The following is a 22,316-nucleotide window of genomic DNA, read 5'->3' on the forward strand; positions in this document are numbered from 1 at the left end:
GAAACAAGATACAAACTGAACTTCAAGAACATGAGTTTCCTCAAAGGGAAACAGGAGAGACATTGAGAGCCCATCACGCAGCAACATCCCTGGAACACAGGCTTCGAGGGCAGCTTTGGGGCCAAACCCTTGCATCACAGATGCCATTTACTCTAACCAACCAAATTTCCTAGTGGCCAGCAGGCATTAAAGTAGAAGCTGGCACTGCTGAAGGTCCTGTCTGACAGCTCCAGCCATATGAAGAGCAGGGGTGGGCTTGCCCTGTGCCTCAAAGACTGCTACACAGAGCTGGGCAATAAGGACAGCCAGACAGGCGCAGTCTCGGCAGACACTGCCGACAGAAAGAAGATGCTCCCACATGCTGAGGGATAAATGTTCATCACTGAAATGAAAGACACATGCAATCACTCAAGGATGAGTCCCACACTTCTCAGCAGATTGCACAGCACACTGAAAACTGATAACAAACAGATCAGTCTTCTAGTTACCCCAGTGCAAGCTAAGGGTCAGCCTATGGCAGACAGTTTACATGAAAGAGCAGGATTTGTGCTGTGCCCCACCATCCCCCGATCAGGTTGTAAAAGGAGCCCCAGAGCCAGCACACATCTGCTCAGCAGGACTAATCACACAGGTGCTACTCAGGATGGGGTGGGATGCTGCCAATTGAAAGCAAGGGACAGAAGGGAAAAAACAGCAGCAAGTTGCAGTGATCCAACAGGAATTCTGGGGAAAAGACACCTGAACCCAGCAAGCCTGGAGGGGAATTCTTGTCAGCATGGGGAGGCATGCCCTGGTACCCCTCTCCTACACTCAGGAGCCAAGAAAAACAAGTGCTGTGAAAACAAACACTGTGACACTCACACCTGCAAGCTCTCCTTTGCACAACCCAGCTCTCCCCAGGGAGCCCTGCCAGCCACCCATCCCATCCTACTACAGAATCCCAGGCTCAGCTCTCCTCCCTTGGTGTCTCCAAAGAACTTGTCCCTGTAGAAGATTGTTCTTCAGGAGCTGCAGTCTCTTGAAAACCTCTAAGGCTCTCTAAGCAGTAATTTCCATCAATTATGGTCACGCTACTCAGTCCCTTCTTTCCCTAGATACCCTTAGCGCATCCTGCTCAGTGCTCTCCCTAAGCTGTCCTGCTGGCAGAGTCCCCCGTAAGCTGTTCCCCTTGTGACATGTCCCACAGACACCCCGGGGCCATGAGGCTCCTTGCCCTCTCTCTCCCTGGCTGTGCTGTTCCTCTTGTTCCCAACCCTGTCATTTGACATCACCTTGAAGAAACTTTGCTGTTCCTGACAGATCCACCCTCACCCCCATACAAATCTCTTTCCCCATACCAACTATTTCATCACTTGATAGCCAAAAGTCATTTTGACTAGAACCAAAACCAAATCCAGCCAACACCTTCAAACAGGCACTGTGACCACCAGGTAGGTTATCTCAGCTTTATCAGCTTTGTCTTGAAACAATGCTGCCAGCAAACCCTATCTATGATTTTAAAGACAGCAAAGCTTCTTTAATAACTCAGCCACTTATTTTTCAGGTGATAAACCCTGCGCCCGTACGCATCTCTCCTCGCATCCACATCCTGCAAACCAGAGTGCCCACCACCATGAATGCCTAGCCACCACCACAAAAACAAACAAGCAAAACAAAAAAAAAAATCAAAACCCACAAACAAAAAAAATACCCAACTAAAAACGCAAGCCCTGCTGTGCTAACGCATAGCTGAGTCGGCAGCTGATGCTCAGAGACCTTTGTAGAGATGATGTGCAGAACTGCACCCTCCAGACTCTGCATCTGCCCAATGCCCCGCTGAGCACGCCACGGCTGCATAAAGGAGTCACTTCTCCTCCTCTCCATTTGTCTACCCTTGAAAGAAACCTCACTCGTTTTGCAGTCACCCACTGAACTGAGAGTGAAACTCCAGTATCAGGCAGGTTTCAAGGTCTCCATGTACCAGACACAGCCTGGCTCTGGGGTGAGGAAACCAAAAGCAAGAAAATTTCTCACCCATTCAAGCTATCCTTAACTCTTCTGTTAGGGCTTCCAGGTTTAACAGCAAAGGAGGGGGAAGAAAGAGAAAAGGAGGCAGCAACAGCAAGGTAGCCCTGTCCTGGGCAGTGCAGCTGGGTCCCGCCGCTGCTGCCGCTGCATGATGGACTTGGGGCCAAGAGAGCGCCGATGGCAGCACCGCTCCCCAGCACCGCCAGCAGTGCGGTCTGCGGGCACAGAGCCAGGCAAGGGGCTCTGTGAAGCAAAAGAGGGAGGGAAAGGGGGAAGGAGAGAGAGAAAAAAACCCAGAAAACCCAACCTCCCCAAACAACCCTGCGCTGAAACTTAATAAACAGCAGCAGCCTGCATGCACCTTTCACAGAAACCCCTCTTTATTATTCGTGGGCAACTGTATTTTTATCCTGTGGCTTTCTGTTTTTCAGACGCATTCCAGCACGAAACCAGAGACAATACGCACCACTGAGCAGCAGAGTTTATTTTAAGGGACAGAACATTTTCCTGAGAGGATGCTCTATTTGCATCTGCTGCAGGAAGCAGTAAAATGGCAGGTGTGTTTCCATGTAACCCAGAAACACAAAACAAAATGCACAATGCAAAGCAAACGCTTTTGTCTTGCAAATCTCTGCTCAGTGTGCTGAAAAATAGAGAGAAAAAAAAAAAAAAGAAGAAAAAAAGAAAAAAAAAAGAAAAAAAAAGAAGGAGGGAGAGGGGTTTTCCCCGGGGCCTGTTTTCTAGCTTATTAGTCCTGCAGATGCTCAAGACCTATTTGCCAGGAAGGAGATTCATGCCCACCGGCAGGAGAAGGCAGCAGTCTCAATCTGCAGGCGTAACCACCGCTCCCATTTGCATGCATGTAAAATTTGTAATTGCTGCCGTACATGCCGTGCCTTGCAGGAGGCTGCGCTCCCTCCAGCAGTACCTTCAGCGACCATCTTCTGGCGAGGCCTTGCTCAGGAGTGTGCAGGCAGGGTAATCTGGAGGACAGAGCAGGTAATTGTATTTAAAATATATACAATAACCCTACCTGGTTTGAATGTAGCTTCTTGAAGCCACAACAACTTCTTCAGCACACCAGCCCAGTTTGACTTGCCGCTGTAACAAGCCTGTTGCAGTTATTTCCTCTGAACAATTAGTACCTCCAGCACAAAAAAATACAGTGAACTTTCAGGACGTTACAGAAAGAAATCAAAAGAGTTTTGCGCTCCTTTGTTTCCCCCAGCCTTACACTTTGTGAAAGATGTATTTTTTTATACTTTGAATGCAAATATATATACCATTCTGCCCTGGCAGTTATTACCTCATTTTGCAAAGGTAAATGAGAAAAAGCATGATACAATGGGCAGCATTATATAGTGAAAAGAAAAGGGGTTTCATTTGGGTTTTTTTTTTTAAAAAAAAAAAAAAACACCACCAAAAAGCACGATGACTCCATGTCACAAAAGACCACCCTTAGTAAGATACCAGGAACACTGCAGCATTTGCAAGAATTAGCAATAGTACTTAGTGTTATGTTATATGGGATGATGTGCCACAAAGGATGTAAAAGCAAGCATTAGCTGCTCATGGGCCCATAAAAGATAGTGTTTCTATCCAAGTTAAAAGCATATTTATGGACAAACTAACACAAAGGGCAAAACAGGCAAAATCTTTTACTCAAATGACACACTTTTCAGGAAATTGAACTGTTTTTCCCTTTTTCTATTCTCTAGAAAATTCTGAGGTAACCCATGGGTGTTGCTGCTGTTTTCACTTTTTCATTCTGCAGAGGACAATACTCCTCTACCTGTTCCATCAATCTGCAGTCATCCTTTTCCCTAAGTACCCTACCTGTTACCTTGCAATCCTTTCCTATTTCTTTTTCTTTTCTACCCGTTATGGCTCACGGTTTAAGTTTTGTTTCATGGGAGTCTGAGTTATCTTTGGCCACAGGCCTGGATGGGCTGCAAAGCCATGGGTCTGATCTGGCCTCCAGGCAACACTGCCCTATAAACCCTAATAAAACAATAACGTCTGTGCATAATTTAGACCAGCAGAGCTCTCTAACTCTGAGAACTTAAAAATAAATATTGTGCTTTCACTCTGACTCTTGGTACGCGTGTGGGCACCTCACTGCCACGAAGGAGTCTGGGAAGCATCTCTGAAAGTCTCCTCCTGCTGCCAGGGTGCTGTGGCCAGCATGCAGAGACACTAAACCCCACCGAGTGTACCCAGCTCATCACCCACAAACATCCCCTGGGGCTGCCCCCCACCAGCTGCAGGAGCTGGGTGCCCTCTCGCACCTTGGCTCTACCAGTGTGGCACCCATGTGTGCTCCAGCCTCCTGCCCGGCACTAAACCACCAGGTGTCTCCTCCTAATGAACGGAACAAGCAGACATATCATCTCCAAGGTTCAGTTCACACGCAATTGAAAAGGCAACTCGGCTGCATGCTCAGGGACTCCTCCAATTTATTTTCACAAAGCACAGGGACATGGACAACACCCACACAACCATCCGTGCAGCCTTACAGCACCGATGGTACAGATGAGCTTCGCCAATGTAAATTTTTCTTATGAGGGAGGTTGCCTTATAGCAAAGTCACCCGGCAGAGCTGAGAGCTTAGTTTGCTAAACCTCACTGAATTGCCCACGCGATGGGAGGGATACAAGCACGGCGCACGGGTATGGGTTGCTGAAAAGGAAAGGGCTGGTTGAGCACAGCACTGCAAGGGGTTCAATTTGCATATCGGAAAGTTAGTGAGAGAGGGGAGCAGCTCCTCCCAGTATTGTATTACTGACAAATAATGTCACTGTGCCCTGTGTTACACGGTCAATAATTAAAAGATTATAGGTACCTCCCCTAAGGAAAGCATGCAGGGACAGAAGCTGGCAGAAAACAAGATGTTTCCACTGTACAAAAAAAGACAGAATATAACTTTATTTCATGCGCAGGGAGTTACTTCTACAAAACAGTTTTCTGTTGCAGAACAACAGAGAGCCCAGAGAGTATTACATTCCTATTATAAAGACTAACAGCAAAAATAAAGGGACAGCTTGTGCCCTGCCTCCATGGAAAGGTTAAGGGGATCTTTGGGTTAAAAAAAAATGGTTGCAAATCTGGAGTGCCAGTGCAGCCTCTTGCCCCACAGCCCCCCTGCAGCACCAGCACTTCATCTTTTGACACCCTAGCTCTCCAGCTGCAGAACAGATGTAATCCCTCCCACCCTGTTCCCCTGAGGGGTTTCATGTGTAAGCAGGGAGGAGGACACAAAAAACCCACCTCCCTTCTCCAGTGACCCCTGCACCACATCTCCTTCAAGGCTGGGAGAAGCAACAGGGGGCTCTGGAAGCTGCCCCACCTTGCAGAATGGATGTGATAAAGGCCTGACATACTGTTATTTTAACAGCAAGCAATATACCTATTCCTTTTGTCCCATTTTTTTCAGTCTTTTTGAGTATTTTTGGACTCACTAAAGCATGGAAGTTTTTTCTAACTCACAGCTGAGCGGCAGGTAACCCCCTCAGGACTTCCCCCATCACGCTGACAGCACCAACACACTTCCTTAGTGCCTGCAGCGCTTTCCAATGTCATGACAAATTTTGCCTCCCACTGCCACTCAGACGTAAACCGCAACAGCTGGCTGCTCGTGAGAGAATGCACCAACTCTCCACACCAACGGGGCACCGCTTGCCATTGCACCCTCAAATCCCACCACCAGCAAATGGGACAGCAAGTTTGGACAGTGCCACTTGAGAGAGATGGGTTGAAGAAAGCAAAGACCAGAGCTACAAAGTTGTTACAGGGTACGCAAGATCTAAGAGCAACCCAAGCCTCCCAAACCTCTCAGCTAGAGGAGTTCATTGTTGCAGCTTCGTGCAGCAGGCTCGCAGGTGCATAGCTGCCTTCCCCACCTGCCTGACCCTCTTCCCAGTGCTCATACACTCTGCTGCCACTTGCCTGTGTCCCTGCTGCACTAACCAGTTCCCAGGACCTTTTTCAGCCCTCGTGTTGCCAAGTGCATGATTCAACGGAGTTGCTGGCCTGGCTTTTGCAGTATGCACGGGCCACATATTCCTCCTGGGCCAAAACTCAAGCTCACCTAAATCCTGCCTGGCTCAGAGCCTGCGGATCAAAGTCAGCTCCTGCATGTTGAGCTCCCAAGTGGCTGAATGACTCACTGCAAGGGTGGCAATGGATAGACTGTGTCGACAGCAAATGAAGCTTGACAAGAGGAGCTGGATGGGCTTGGAGCCTTCTGTGAAGCGCTACGGTCCAGCCCAGGTGAAGAGCAGCAGAAGCATCCCACAGGCAAAGGACAGCACGTGCAGGACAGTCCCAACCCTGCGAGGCACCTACCACACAAACCCTATCACCTCTGTGAAACCATGCTGCCCAGCATGAAAGCATGCTTTTGAAAATGAAGTTTCCTGGTTTAGGTTTGTGCATGACCTAACTTCACCTCCACAGAGCTGAGGCTCACATGAGTGCTTTCAACCCAGACAAGAACCTGGAGAGCAGCAGAAACTGGAAGAGGCATCAAAGCTGCACTCCTGTGCCACCAGCTGACACCCTTTACCATTGCTGAGAAAGCAGAGATGGAGGATCAGGCCAACAGAGGTGATAAGGCACTGACCCAGCCAGCTCAGCTTCTCCTGGAGGCAGAGGTAAATACCAAGGGAAGGTGAAACAGGGCCACATCTGACCACCATTCACTCCTATAACACCCTCCAGGAGGAGGAAATTCCTCCCTGATGTTCACAGCAATCCATTTAACCTCACCAACGAACAGGTGAATCTCCATTTTGCAACTCAAACTGCATCACAGAGAAGGACCTGGGACCAAAGCTGTCCTAGTACCAGTGGGAGCATCTGCCCACCACTGGCCATGCATCTCACATCTCATCTTTTCTCCTCCTGCACTGTATCCCGCATGCTGGCTGAGCTATTTCTTTTCACTGACTCTAAGTCCACTGCCCATTAGTGGCAAAGTGACCTCTTTGTCCCTTTTTTATGACACAGCATAAAGAGGAGATGCAGCCGATTTCCCCTAAGACTTCAAATATTCACATACTCCCCAAGTCTACTCCTTTCCAGAGTAGGTAATATACTGACATGAAATGCAAATGGAGTGATTTTCCTCTTTGAAGTTATCAGCTGTAATCTTCAAGTTTGTCCTTACGTCCAAGCGTTTAAAAAAAATAATTTATATTAATTGTTCCCACTGCAATTTGGTTCACACACCAACCTCCCAGCATAAAAAAACTCCACCTAAATTCCTGACATGCCCAAACCTTCCATTAATTTGTGCCCACTCGTTCTCATGCTCATCTCTGGCCCAGTAACATTGGGAAATCATTTGCCTTAATTCCCCACATCCAAACACCAGCCAAGCTAGTCCCCACTTTTGACACAAGTTTTTTGACAACCTTTCTGGTACATTGACCAAACACATTTGGCCTCGTAAAACCTGGACAGCCATAAAATGCACCATTTTCCTCCATACAGACAGGAGGACAAGCAAACCAAGCTTTGACAAATGTGGTCTTTGTGCATCGTGGTGGCACAGCTTACTTCTGCAGTGCTCGCGTCTTCTGGAGAGGGTGCTAGGGTTGGCACCCTGCCCTGCATCTTGCAAGCTTTGCAGCCCTGATGCAGCAAGAGTTTTGTTTAGCATAAAAAAATATATATATATATTATGGGGTCCACAACAGGCATGCCAGAGGAACAGTGTGATGCTGTGACTCATGCTGGGACCTAGAGGTACATCACGGCACCATCCCATGCCAGGAAGAACTTTTCTGAGAGTACGATGCACAGCTCTGTTGCAGCATCAGTAGGTTTTGCATCAAGTTGCATCTGGGCTGCAATCAGCCTTCCCAGCCAGGGTGCCTGGGCTACGGACACTTAGGTGTTTTCAGCCCAGGCCCCCCAGCAGCTCTCTGGGACACCCCTGCTTCACTTCTGGTACAGACCACACAACTTCCCAGGTTTTAACATGGTGAAAAAGGAGCAGAAGCTGATACTGGAAATATTCTGCCTTCACATTTCACGGCTCTGCACAGATTTTTGTGGTCAGTGCCCAGAGAGGTAGAAGGCCTCATCTCCGCATCTCACTCTTTTCTTTTGAACACACACTTCTCCGCATGCCTGTGCATACAGAGACACTTCTCAGCTTTCTAAGAAGTCTGAAGGAAACCCTGAGCTGCTAAGTCCCCAAATGAACAAGGCTAAGGAGTTTCAGCAAGTCGCCAAGAGCTGAAAAGGCTCATTAATCCTCACCCAAATCTAGCAACATTACAAATCCTCTGCTGCTACAAATGCTGTATGTTTTATCATACCCCACAGCTCACCGTATTCACCAGTTCACCCCAATAATAACACAGATACTTTCTTTACCGGGGAGCTTCAATCCACTTTCCCTACACACTGCTCATTTCCTCGATGGCAGCAACTTGCCTGACGCCCATCCACGCTACAGGGGGCTGGGATGCTGTATCCACCTCCAGCAGCTCTTTGCACGGCAGTGCAACCTGCAGGATGCCAACACTGGCCTTGAATCAGAAAAACATTTAGGAACATGATTAAGCACAGCATTATTCAGGACGGCAATTAAACACATGCTTACAGGCAAGCACATGCTGAAATGCTGTCCCGGATGGCAACGCTTTCAGAAATCAGGGCCCCTTCCAAGGAAGATGCAGTTGCTGGGTGGATTAACACCGACCTGTTTGTACTGCTGCAGTTTCAGTATGTGTGAACAAACTGGGGAGAAAAAAACTGGACCCCCCCCCCCCCCTCAGCTGTCTACACCAGGTAGCTGGGCTGTTTACTACAGCTCTATAAGTTCTGAATTATTCTCCACATCCCATAGTGACTGGCACAGAACTGAGCAACACTTGTCACATACCCAGTCCATCTGCATTCGTTCCCAGGTTCAGGCACCTGCCTGGCAGCGCAATGGTCCCCAGTAAAGCACAGGGGGGACACAGGGGCTGCCGCAAGCCCTCGGGTGGCACGCACTGGGCACTGCACTGTCTACGTTAACTCCATTTCATTCGTGCTTTATCACTGTTCAGTGGCTATTCCTGTCCCCAGCTGTGAACAGCAGTGGAACAAATGGCTCGTTTCTGTTTTTTCTCTAGGATGCAGCAAGACAAAAGGTCCAAGTGCAGGGAGTCACACAGACCCCTCTGCCCCGGTGCTGCCCATTCGCACCCTTGGGCTGTTACATGCTGCTCAGTGGGGCTCTGCCACTGGGGTAGCCACACGTGTGCCAGGCCAAGTAACTGTGTTTGGAGACTGGAAACATGTCAGGGGGAAGGAAAAAAAGGTCTTTCAGTTGTTTTTCTATTAATACTGGCTTTAGGAAATGTTTTCTTTCCTATTTCTGTCAATGGCACAGAGTATAGGGTGAGTAGCTCCGGGGGGAAGAGGCTGCTATCAGGGTTACCTGCACCAGCTTCTTCATTTTTGCTTTGGGCCATCAGTCAGAAGCGTGCAGAGACCGGAGCACTCTGGAGCTTGCAGCAAAAAGAGGGTAAAAGGAGGCAAAAATGGCTAAGCCGAGTAAAAAATGTCATTGCACCAAGCTGTCACTGGTGAGGAAGCAGGCACTTCATGGGATTCCACAGGAGGGAACAAATGCACCAGCCCAGCTCCAAAACTCATGCTCACTCCTGCCCAGCTCTGCAGTGAGAGGAGAAAACGCAACAGCCACTAGCCCACCACATCTCTCCCAGGCAGCCAAGGGCACCAGGACCATAGGCACAGAGATGCAGGACATCTACAGAGGCCAACCCAGTCCTAGTCACCAGGTTACAGATAGGGGAAGTCAATCAGAATGGAAAGAAAATCAGATTTAAAAGGTTGCTCTGCTCTCTGCCCTGATTCAGCTGCAATATATTTACATTTCTAGCAAACTTAATCCTAAACTCCTTGGGCCAGATATTCTAAGAAAGGAAAGGAACTTTATTAATTATGTACTAGAGCTGCACCCACAGCGAGCTGCTCAAGGAGCCAGGCTTGGACTGAAATCTCCAGCACTGCATAGCCCCCAGGAATTTCTGGATGTATGTTATGTTGGTTTTGTTAGTTTACTTTTTTAAAAAATATGTGTTTTGTAAAATCCCAGATTTTTCCACTAGATATTCTCACAGGTATCAAGGTAGCATTCAGGCCTCTTGCTCTAAATATGAATTACACTATCTACAAGAGAATTCAGAGCCTGGCAGGCTGAAAGCAAGCAATTCACCTTCAAGCAAGCGCTCACCTACTATTTCTATGATAATGAATACATAATTTATTAAGTGAATAAAATGCAGGAGACCAGAATTATTAGCAGCTGCACTGTGAATAACCTGTGTTAGAGATCTAACACCCCCGCCTGAAAAAACAGCCACGTATCTAAAAATTAAACTTTTTCTTAGTTTTCCAAAGTTTCCTGCAAGTTAAAACAGTTTTCATATGGGAAAGTTCTGAAATACTGTCTCCTCGTAATGTCAGAGATCTGTGTGCATCTGTTTTACCGATACATAGGACAGACTGAAAAGCAGACATTGCATGTGGCAAAGCCCACGAGGCCGGCAGATGGAGATACCAGCTTTGTTCCACGTTAGCCTTTCCTGTAAACTGTCACATTTTCATCTCCCATTTCTTCAGGTCTGTTCCAATACTACATTTTATACAGCTCCAGAGAAGAGATCTTAAGGCTAACATTGCTTTGCATGCACTGCCACAAAACCAACCTGTTTTACTACAAACTCCCTTTGCCACAGTGCTCACGATAAAGACAAATTTCGTTCTGCATGGCCAAAGCAGTGAGGGTGCGAGTGGGGCTGGAGCAGCATCACGGCCCAGCCTGCCAAAAGGCTGTTCTGGTGCCCCTGCGGCTGCAGCTCAGGTCGAGGAGGAGCAGAACCCACCCTGGGGTACCAATCACATCCCTGCATCTGAGAGTTCAGCAGGAGGGAAGCATGTCGGCTCCTTTTCTCAGCTAAGGAGTTCAAGCGGAAAATTTCTCTGATGATGTCTTCTTATGGCTCTAGTGTTATTACCAGCATATCTCCTAATGAAATTATTCCTGGGGCTGCTGCTCCTTCAGCTTTCAGAAAAGCTTCAGTGCCACTATGCTCTAAGGGAAAGTGAAGAGCCCAGCCTTTCAGGGCTGGCTGGTGTGGAAGTGAAACTCCAGCTAATTTAATTTAGGAAAAAAACAAAAGCCCCCAACTCTTTGAGCCTGAATGACTTATGACTTTCCCTTGCAAAATGAAGGAAGAATTAAACCCTATATTAATACCATGAGGATGCAGGAGTGAGGAGCAGGCAATAAGCACAGAATGTCCAAATTAACCTAAGTCAGTCTGAACTCATTCCTCTGTTTATGTACATTTTAAAAGAGGTTTAATTAAGCTACCACATCTTAAGATGGGATTTTCAAAGCTATATAAGCAATTTATAAGAATCCAGACGGCAAAGGGCAGTTCAGGCACTCATGATTCTTTGAAAATCCTCAACTGGTGTAATAGAATTCATTTTCTCCTGCAAATTAGATACATATTTAACAAAAATAACCCGGGGCCACGTACAGAAGTTACAGATTATCATAACCTAAGCATGAGGGCAAAGTTAAGGTTACAGAGTCAAATTTTACTGCCATGTTCTCATGTCAGAGTGTCAAATATCCAAAGTATAAAAATGACAAGATAGAGAAAAATCTGAGCATCTTGCAGTAAGGAGTGGTTGGGCAGAGTCACCCAGTGGTGACAAATGTACCTGTGAAATCAATCAAATAATCAACCAAATCTAAGACTGGTCAAATTCTTTTGCTAAAGCTTTAGATCTGTTTAAGGTATTTAAGATAATCTAAGCCCTTATATTAGCACAAGCTGTTTAAAATGATCCGAGGCTTTAGATTGGTTTAAGCTGCTTATGCAGCTTTAAGGTTTTAAAAGGGTTTAGACTGCTAAAAAACATTCCCCAAAAAGCAAGTGGGGTTGTTTGTTGGGAGCTGGTTGTACCATTTCATGGATGTTAATATGGTGCAAATGCAGAAATAAGTACACAGGTATAAAATGTTTTGTTTGCAACACTAAAAGTCAGTGTCAGTCAGTCCCAAGTCTACAAATACCGAGTTTACAGCTGATTCCTATTGGCATAAGTTTGAGAAGAGCAGCATGCCATAGTTAAAGCACCAAGAACTCTGTCTTCTTTAAATTAACAAAAAAAAAAAAAAGAGGAAAAAAAAGGTACTATAGGAAATTACACAAAATTAATGCAATTCCACCCTATTATGAAAATACAGACAATGTGCTAGCATATAAACCCTAAAACTCAGCTTTGCTCTCTTCTGTTCTACTGCTCTTATTTCCAGCTTTGTATCACCAAAACACAGTGTCCCTTGTCACCCATTTGCAAGCCTACAAGTGTCTCTGGGGATATGAAATCCAAGGTGCCCAAGTGGTGCTGGGAAAGCTCAATAGCAAGACCCCATCACCCACACATTCACTTTCCTCCAGCAGCGTTACTGTACCACAGCGGGTGCTGGAACACACAAGGGCCAGGAAGGCTCTTCCAGGAGGCGAGGATGGGCTCCACTGTGATCTGCATCTTTGCAGCACAAAATTATCCTCACTCAAGTAAATTTTTTGCAAGGAGCATGCTCAAGCCCCACGCTTCAAGCTAACTACCCATCTCGCTGAGGTGCAGAACTCTTACCTGCAAGGAGCACTTTTTATTTTCTTAAGTCCTCCCTGGCAAGTCCAGCTGGGCTCAGAACATGCCCACAGCTCCCAAAACACACTTCTCCATGCGATCTGTGCCCTGGGTCTTGCTCCATCATCCCTGCACCCTGCTCTTGCCACCCTGGCAGGACCTTTTGCCAGCCCCAGCTGCAGTGTCACCCTGTTCCGGGGCATGGGAGGGCTACTGGGGCACAGGCTGCAACAGCCCTTGGGCTCAGCCCCAGCCCAGAGCTTCGGTCTCACCCAGACTCAGCCTGGGAGATGGCGCTCAGCTGCAAGGATGGAGTCACCACCCCTCCCTTGGGGAGCTTGAATTTCCTTCCCAAAACACTGTCTGGAAAATCAGGGCAACTCTCCTGCTTGAGGGCACACCTTTTATAAACAGCTGCACAAAAACTTCTAGTCTCCTTCAGCCAGTTAGATCACGACAGTTTACAGTTTGCCTTTCTGCCCTGTGGAGGGGAGGGTCCCATCCCTCCCTGCCATCTAGATGCAGCAAACGCAGCCCCATTGGGACAAAGAGCCGAGGTTTTTAGCCACTGGAGCAGAGGCACCACGGCACACAGCCACCCTAGGCTCTCATTTACACAAACATAAAGGCAGAGCATCTGGCCATGTGTCAAAAGTCTTTAATTACATGATTGAGCTTATCTTAAATATCTATTTATTGGAAGTTGTAAATAACACAAGAGTGCATTCTCTCTGATAAACACCACACAGACAAAGGGAAGTTATGATTACATATTCACCCCAACACTTTCTTATTCCATCTTTTGATTGCTTAACTTTGCAACCTTTATATGATATTAATGTAGGCATCCTGTGTTCCCCCCTCCACCTTTGCAGTTTGCTTTTGAGTACCAAGTTCATTTTACAGCTATTCAGTCATGGAGAACCAAGTAAGTTTTTTTCATAATCAAGGTTTTTATACTAATAGGTATTTTTTACTTGGGACCGGGCTTCTTCAGACGGCATCAGTCCCCAAGCAGTTTTTGCAATGGCAAACACTGAACAAAATCCAAACGACTGAGAAAAAAACCATGAATGCTGACAGAAATAGCAACAGAAGCAACAGAAACCTGTTATGTACCATTAGCTGAGAAAATTAGCCTCTTGATTTTTCAATTTACCCAACCTTCTCCTCTGTAAGAAACAACAGGCTGCTCAGGGATGGGTTCATGCCTTGAAAGTGTACACAGCATCCCAAAACAAAGTGCAGAGTAACTATGGATACAGAATTACAGCTTCCCTGGAGTCCTCTCTGTCTGCGGGTTATCACATGCTCGCAAAATCTTCATAAACAATAACATCACACAAGGAGACAGCGCTGGGAAGTGAAAGACCAGAGTCAATGAGCTGATTTCCCAGAGGGAACATGCCCTCCTTGCACCCCAAAATTTCAATGGCCAAAGGAATATAGGTCCTGCCAGCTGCAGGCATACCAGTCAAAGCACTTTTGTATAGCTTTATCATAACTTGTTGCATTCCTGCAGTCATAATAAGCCAAATTCCAGCTAAATTAGCTATTCTGAGAATTTAGTTATTTCCCTGGTATTCCCCATGCATGTTTTCCAGGACACTTTTGAGTTCTAGTGTTATTTACATTACCACGACACCTTGTTATCGATCCTTGCCAGTTGACAAAGGGGTGTTGAAACTGGAGCATGGAAACACAGCAAGACATGCAAGGAGCAACAAGCTCTTCCCCACAGCACTCTGATGAACACAGCCCAGCCTTCTGCTCCATGGCCCACAGTCAGCCAAGCACACCGCTCAAGTTCACTGTCTTCACACAATTCACTGAAGGGCACGTCCTTTCTGATTTTATGACCTACTCCATACGACGGAGCAGCCTGAAATCTCCAAGTCGAGGGTCCCATGAAGCTGGACCCTACACAAACAGCAAGAGCACCTTCCTGCTTCAACAGCCCACCAGCTGCACCCATGCCACACAAACACCCAGAGCACTGGCATCTGCTGAGATGTCCACGAGGAACTGAAGCCAAGGAACAAAATTTTTGCCTTAAAGAATGGTATATTTCTGTAAAAACAGAAACAAGGACTCTTTCTTCTCTTAAACTGCCTGTAGCACAGGGAGACACAAGAAATCTTGAGTAGCATCAACCCAACCATCCTGCTGTGTTGGAAGAGCATGTGCATATACCTTGCTTCAAGGGCACATGAGAGTGCACTGGGTGGAGGAAGACAAATAATTTCACATGCTATGCAATTTTAGGAGCACAACCTTCGACAGGACTTTTGCTTCCAGGTCCCCATGGCAAAGCTAACTCCCACTGATGCTTAATCCATAGCATAACTGTAAATGTAAAATGACATAATTCCTGCCCCAGCTAAGAGGCATGTCTCACTCACTATGAAGCAAGCCAGGTATAAATTCAGCACTCCAAAAAGCAACTGAACTATAACAGCAATATCTTCCATTTGTTACCTTAGTTGTTTCTTTGAAGCCTGTGGTTCATACTCTGCCGACTGCCCCCAGGCATCTTGCAGCCCGTAAGCAGCACACACGCCAGCACACCCTCTCACCGTTGTTGAAGCTGGCCCAGGATCAATTTTCACCCCCTGTAGTGGGTGGTCTGATCCACAGAGCCACCGTACTCGCTGCTTTCTCTTGGCATAGCACCACATCTTGTTTGGAGACACAAGGTCACCCTAAATATTTTCCTTCAGTCTGCCATGGGTGCACAGTACATGCCCTTCGCTTGGCAGGTAGCAGATTTTTTTTCCACCCCATAAAATTACTGTCCGATGAATTAATCAAAGTTATAATCAAATGCAACTATCAGTAAGGTAGACATTGCCTGCACTTGCTGGAGCCATCCCTGCCACAGAGGGATGTCTGGAGAATTAATTTCTAGCAACAGATTCACTGCAGCAGAGTTTTCAGACAAAACCTGGCCAAACTGCTTTTGAAGAGCCATTAAAAACAAAACAACCTGTCTGGCTCAGCAATTTTCACTCTCCCATAAAGTGCACTATGATGCCAGGACCAAAACAAAAAAAACAAAAAAAAATTGCAAATATGAGTTAAAGCAACCAAAACCAGGGCAAATGGGAACATGTCTGCAATGTACAGGATTACAATGACTGACAAGCAACACAGAAAGGCCATAAGGAGAGAGATGAGGGATGATAAATTTATTTTCATGGGCTAAAACACACAGGCAAAGGCGAATTGGCTGGTGAGGATCAGAAATGCCTTTGAAACATAGGTGACGTAGGATGCATGTGGGTTAGAGGGACCAGATCTGGGGCAGGACAGGATGATGCTTGTGCAGCCGAGCCCATCCCAGAAGCCTGCTCTTTTGCACATGAGCATTTATTTAGAAGACCATATGAGGTCCAGTCACACCTCTATCAATGTTTCCTTTGGTTATTTCAAACATAGTAGACCTTTTAATATCAAAACCACCACTTAACAGTAACACCCAGCAGGATATATAAAGCATATTTAAACTCTAAAGGCAACTAAAAAAAGTGGGCTTGAAGTTTTGTTTGTAGCAGAGGTGTATTCTGAAGGATGCTGAGATCATCCCTGACATCATCAGAGCAGCATTCACCTTTCTCGCTTGCACTCTAACAGAATGATGAATTCTGTGGTGACTTATTTTCAGCAGATCACTTGTTACATCAGGGTTTGCTCATTTCTTTTTTTGCTGGCAGCCCCCAAAGCAGGACTGTGAGTCAGCAGCAGCCCTGGGCCCTTCCTCCAGAGATGCAGGAAGCGGTCCAGCCACCTGCGGTTGTCTCCTCCACCGGAGTTTATTGACCAAGCTCCCTTCCAAGGTGCCCATGTGTCCCACATCAAGACCTACCAGAGTGACAAGGTGGCACACGGGAAGGGAAGCAAGCAAGAGACAGTCTCTCAACTGCACTGAAAATCTGGGGTGCTTGAGGGGTGGAAAACCCATCTGAAGGTCTCGAGTCCCATGGGATTCCCATGCAGGCAGTTTGCAAGAAGCGCTGGAGCGGCAGGGCTGTGGGAGCCTCCTCTCTCAGCTGCAGGGAGAGGCAGATCACCCAGAACCATTAGGGTCAGGGTCATTAGGGCATCCTGGGTCACAACCACCCATACAGACCAGCCCCCAGCTGGGATCAACAGCTGGGTTCCTCCCGGGGACCATCCCAGCAGCCATTTCTGGGGCTCCCCCTCCCTCTGCTCGCAGGGGATGACAGCAGCATCCCATGTCCCTCACCCACAAAGGCTTTTCACACATGGCCCCCCGAGAGCTCAAGCTGGCCACGCCACATGCAACATGCCTCGTTAAATTATTCAGGTCGTTGGTAACAGCAGCCGGTCTCAGCGTTCACCTCCAAACAGCTCAGACCCCGCCAGAGCACCCACATGCCCAGGAGCTAGCATTGCTCCCACTTCTCATGGCAAGGATCAACGCTGCAACAAAACACACCTAGCAACAGGAATTATCTGTACAGGCAGATACGTTCCCCCATGCATTTCCCTACAGCACCAGTGTCCACTTAGCAAATAATCATCTAAAAAAAACCAGCGAGCGCTGCTGTCTGCAGTTGGAGCTTAGAGTCAAAACTTGTCACTCGTATTTTCAATCTGCCAGGGACTCACACTAAGATCTTGGCCAAATGGCTCCCCCTCCCTCCTCCCCATTTCACACACAGAAGAAAAAGTAAGACTCAAAAAGGTTAAACGGGAACAAAAAAGGCCATACTGCTTTCCCCCACCACCACTTCAGTCAGCGGCTGAGATCAGAGTTGAGCAAATCCATTACTTACATAGCTGCTAGGTTTCCATTCCCGGAATAAAAGTTTCTGAGCTTTTTAAAGAGCTAAATGAAGAGATGTGGCCTGTGAATTCTGACATCCCTTTTGCAGTCCGGTCAGTAATATGGTTAAATATGGGTAAGCAACAACCAGCCCTCTTTGACAGTTTTGAAGATCCTTTTCAGTTAACGACATGCACCTTCAAACACTCAAATCAGCATGCTGGGATCTACTGTTCCTTGGTGCATCCATACTAGCCCACATTATGCATCTGCCTGAACTAAGCCAGCTGCAGATACTTAGCTTTACATGCAGAAAGGAGATATTTTTTAGCCCCAAACAAGTCTAGAGTGGTTTGTGCTCCTACCAGCACAAGGCAGTAAGACTCACTCCCAGCTGGTCCAATTAAAAATGATGGGTTTAAGTCAATATTGTGTTCCCGCTCTCCTGGCACCAATCCCTTCCTCACCAGCTCCAAGTCTTGAACAGTTAGCTGAGATTTCTGGTAATTGTGGGACCAGCCCAAGGCCAGGTGGAAAATCCAGAATTAAAGTGTGCCTGAGGAGATCTTCACAGCACTCTGAACCTGGGTCCCTCCAGGGGTCTGTAAAACGTCTTAGCCCATAAACAACTGTCTCAATTTTTAGCAAATATCCCCATTTACATAACTCGATTGAACAGCCCAGCCACAACCTTTACCAGAAATGAGCCAAGATGCCAAAGAACCATTTGAAAGCCACGACCTTGCATGTCATGTATGTTTATAGGAGTTTTACAACTGTTTCAAGCAAAATAATTAACAGTCCCCTTTGCAAGCACGATGCTGTCAGATGACCCAGGCTCCAAGTGCCTCGGAGAACAGCAGTGTCATTTCCCTGTCTCAAGAGGTGATGAAAGAATAAAAGTCAGAGTGATGCAGGGCCAACAATTCCCACTGGTCCCAAGGCATTACAGCTCATAAAAGAGCGGCTCCTGGCAGGACTTGGATGCCACCATCTCTACAGAGAAGCACGCTGGCGCTGGTACAGCATGAGACAAAATGCACTGTGTCCTGTTCTAGCTGCCAGCAGGAGGGTTTGGGTTGGACAATGCATGAAGGGTTTCATGGCCCCAGAGGCAGCAGACCAGAACCCTATGCTCTGTACAGGAGATGATTTGATAGGAAAAAGACCACCTTCCCATCCTCCCCCTCCTTAGTTACCACCTGCCTGGGCTTTCTCAGTAGGTTCTCATCCAAAATGTTTCCACCAGCCTGAGCAGAGTGAGAGCTTGGGACTGGAGACGAGCAGCGAGCTCCCACATGGCAGAAATCCCGCCGAGCAAGCAGGCTGGCCGAAAGAAGGAAAAAATAAAAGACTGACACCACCCCCACCCCCCTCTGCATTTTATTGCGGCTGGATTTGCAATCTCCAAAAGAAAAAAGAAAAAAAGTAGGATCAGGCACACTCCATCTTTGGCATACAGGAAAATCAAGAAGTTCCATCCCTGCAGGACCATGCAACCCCGGAGCGACCCGAGCATTGAGGTAGTGCAAGGTTTGGGGAAACATCTGTTTTCTTTGCATCCCAAAGCACATGGCTGGGGTTCACCAGCACCTGTCAGCATCAGGGTCTGCCACTGCTGGCAGAGCAGGAGGGCAGGGGACGCAAGGCACGCACAGCCCCGCACCCTGCCTGAACCAGGCTCAGAGGAGCATTCCCTCCTGCCACCTCCAAAGCATATCTTAATCATCTTCTCCTGTATACACCCTCTATCAAACTCCTAATTAAAAATTATTTGCTTTTGGAAGGGGGAGGGGGGACAGACCAGACTGCATGTTCAGTTTTGATTACTTTTTATCTGTCAGGTTAGGTATTCACAAGTTCTCTTTCTAGGAAGCCTCAAGGGGTTGTTTACATAGAATACGTATTTTATTTCATGTGCTGCCCACCCTCAGCTTGCACAATTAATTGGGGTAAACTTTTTGCAGATCATTTCCTTAACAGTCAGGCAAAGAAGCTACAAATAATCTTGCACACACACACAGAGAAGAAATTCATTGCTCAAACACATTTAAACGCACTGAAATATAAATGCAAACTTCCAGACAAAGGGCTAATTTCTGCCCTCAGAGGTTCACCCAGCCAAACAAGCTGGATGATCCTAGCAAGGGCTGGATTTGGCCCTTGGAGAGGCCACTGCAGTCCCTGCTACAAGCCCAGGCTCACAGCTGGAGGAACACCCAGCTGAAGGAACTGGATGATCCCAGTGAGGGCTGGATTTGGCCCTAGGAGAAGCCACTGCAGTCCCTGCTACAAGCCCAGGCTCGCAGCTGGGAGAACGCGGCAGAAAACCCGGAGCCCGAGCAAGAGCCTTGGCCAGGTGCTGCATGGGGCTGCCACTGCCTCCACCTGCCTCCGCCACAGCAGCCCGCCAGCACTGGGAAAACTCGAGTTCCCCGGCAAAGGACAAACCTCTGGGGGTAATATCCCAGCGCTGCCCAAATGCTAGCCCCAGTGCACGCAAATAAAATTTGGCAGGGTGAAAAAGAAAAGCCAGTGCCCAGGCTTTGTGCAGGTAAAAGGGGATTCAGCCACAGGCAGGGATCTAGCTGTTAAAATGAGAGGAGGAATATTATTTTTAATATGTTTATACATGCTGTAGCATCAGGTAACAGCTGCTTCTACTCTGCAGGGAGCGTAAATGCAGGATGGGAAGCAGAGCAGGGCCTTGGCACAGGCACTCAGCATCGCCCCGGGGGGACAAGGCTCCCCACGAAGCAACATGTCCATTTTTCCACCGCCGCAGCGGCCAGGGTGCCCAGCAGAGCCGTGTGCCCCTCTGCATGCCCGCATCAATCCTGCACATCGCTAACACACGCAGCATTTGCCTCCCACTGCCCCCCAGTCCTGCCTCCCACCAGCAAGGCAAAAAAAATATAAAAAATCTATGCACATCGGGAGAAAATGAAGTTGCTGTCAAGCAACGATAAATTCATGCGACAGCCAGGGCTAATTAAGCAGCAGCAAGCAGCAAAGTAGCTGGGAGCGTGGCGGGGACAGGGTTACAGGCTGGCTGCAGGCTGATTGACACCGCTAAGGTTACCTCGGGCTCGGGGAGCTCGCCCATCGCGCCATGCACGGCAGCCGCTGGCCACCCAGGGAACACACGCACACGGGGGGGAGATCTGCAGCTCGCTGTGCGGGGGGCGAGCGCCTCGGTGGCAACCTGGCACCTTTCGGGAGGCAAAATGGAATCTCACCGTCCGGTTGTGCACCCGCAGCAAGGCAGGGGGGAGAAAAATACACCATTCGCAAATCTGCACCCAGAGAACAAAAAAACCCCAAAACCACAAACCCAAAAAAACCACAACACAAAACCCCCGGTGCCTACCTTTGCTGGGTGCCAGCAGGCAGATCCCAGACTGTTTTGGGTCGGTGGCTGTTCCCTTCTTTATGAAATGTTCGGCTCAGCCGGTGCTATTTGCATTCTTTCATTAGCACCTGTTTCAAGTAAGGAAGGAGAAAGCTCATTACGAGATCAGCTTCCTTTCAAAATCAATTATTAAAAAAAAAAACAATAGATGCACACTGCCAAATAATAATCAAGCTAATTAAAAAAAAAAACACACACACAAAAAAAAAAAAACAAAAACCCAAAACCAAACATGTATATTAAAGCCCAAACTAGGCAGTTTAATAATGGGAGGTCTTGCAGGTTGTGAGCATGCTCCAGCCGGAACAAATCCTTCCTCTGTTATTCCTCTGAATAAAAATAAACCACGATCAAGAAACCCAAGCGGAAGCTTCCTCCTAGAATCCCTGCTGCTGAAAAATATGTAATAAATTCAGCCCGAAGACGCAGACTCTAATCAGCAGCTGTTTTCTGGATCCAAAGCCAGCCAAAGCCTCTCTTGTCTTTTCGCACTATGAGTCTAGGCCTTTTTGAAAAGGGTTTTAACCTTTTAAAGATACAGTACACCAATTATCACTTCTGGAGGACTGTCACTCACGGTGCAAATAAATTAATAAAGCAGCTGCGGTGCCACAGTAGGAGCAGGGGTTTGCACTAGCAGGCTTGCTTCATGAATATTATTATATGATTATATTTTTTAAGAGGATCTCCCCCCTCCCCTCCCCTTGGGAGAGTAATAATAAACAGAAAACTTGCCACCCAGCTCTTGGATAAATGCAAAGTCATTATAAAAATGAACAGCAGCTGGATGTGATTCAGGGAGTTGTGCGGCCGCTCCTTATCAGGGTTAAATTTGTTGCAACTGAATTGTAGGCATTAACAGTTTCCGTCCCGCGGCGGTGTGAGAGGGTTAATGACATGCAGAGGAGCTCTGTCAAGTGCTTCCCATCAAACTAAGGATCAGGCTGCAAAGTTTGAGCCGGGCAGCCCTGGCACAGCCATGAAGCATGTTTCCAGGAGGAGGGTCTGGGGGGGTGGGGAGTAGGGGGGTGAGCAAACCGAACCAAAGCCCCCCCCAGAAAAGCTCAGCCCTCCGCTAACAAGCACCGCCAAGCACCGGTGGCCCCGGGTGCGTGGCACAGCGCCCCGCAGGACAGTGCAGAGCCACCGGGGAGCGGGGGTGCCGGGGCCCCGCAAAGCGGCGGGGGCCCAGGCTTGGGCCCCCCCCGGCAGCGTCCCCCGGCAGCCTCGTGCCTCTGCTGGTGCCATCGGCCCACCTGGGTGGCAATCGCATCCTCCTGGGCAGGGAGCAGGGAGCCAGGGGCCATCCCCGGGGTGCTGGGCTCCACACGCGGCACTCCTCTCTGGCCAGTCCTCTCTGCAGCCCCCGGCATACGAACCATCAGGAGCAAGCGGTCCTTCCCGCCCTCT

General features: G+C 47.9%; 1 long non-coding RNA gene across 2 annotated transcripts; it reads right to left on the reverse strand.

The window, feature by feature from the left end:
• Positions 1-2,731: 2,731 nt before the first annotated feature.
• Positions 2,732-22,293, reverse strand: LOC130147055 (uncharacterized). 2 transcript variants are annotated; one of them, XR_008821087.1, is made up of 3 exons: positions 22,163-22,293; positions 20,865-20,974; positions 2,732-2,990 (listed from the first exon to the last, which is right to left on the reverse strand). It is a non-coding gene; the product is annotated as an uncharacterized LOC130147055 (long non-coding RNA). The 2 variants fall into 2 exon arrangements; XR_008821088.1 differs by lacking the exon at positions 2,732-2,990 and adding an exon at positions 19,799-20,706.
• Between the last annotated feature and the right edge of the window lie 23 nt (positions 22,294-22,316).

The sequence above is a fragment of the Falco biarmicus genome, chromosome 3, assembly GCF_023638135.1.
Source record: "Falco biarmicus isolate bFalBia1 chromosome 3, bFalBia1.pri, whole genome shotgun sequence".
NCBI classification, from domain to species: domain Eukaryota; kingdom Metazoa; phylum Chordata; class Aves; order Falconiformes; family Falconidae; genus Falco; species Falco biarmicus.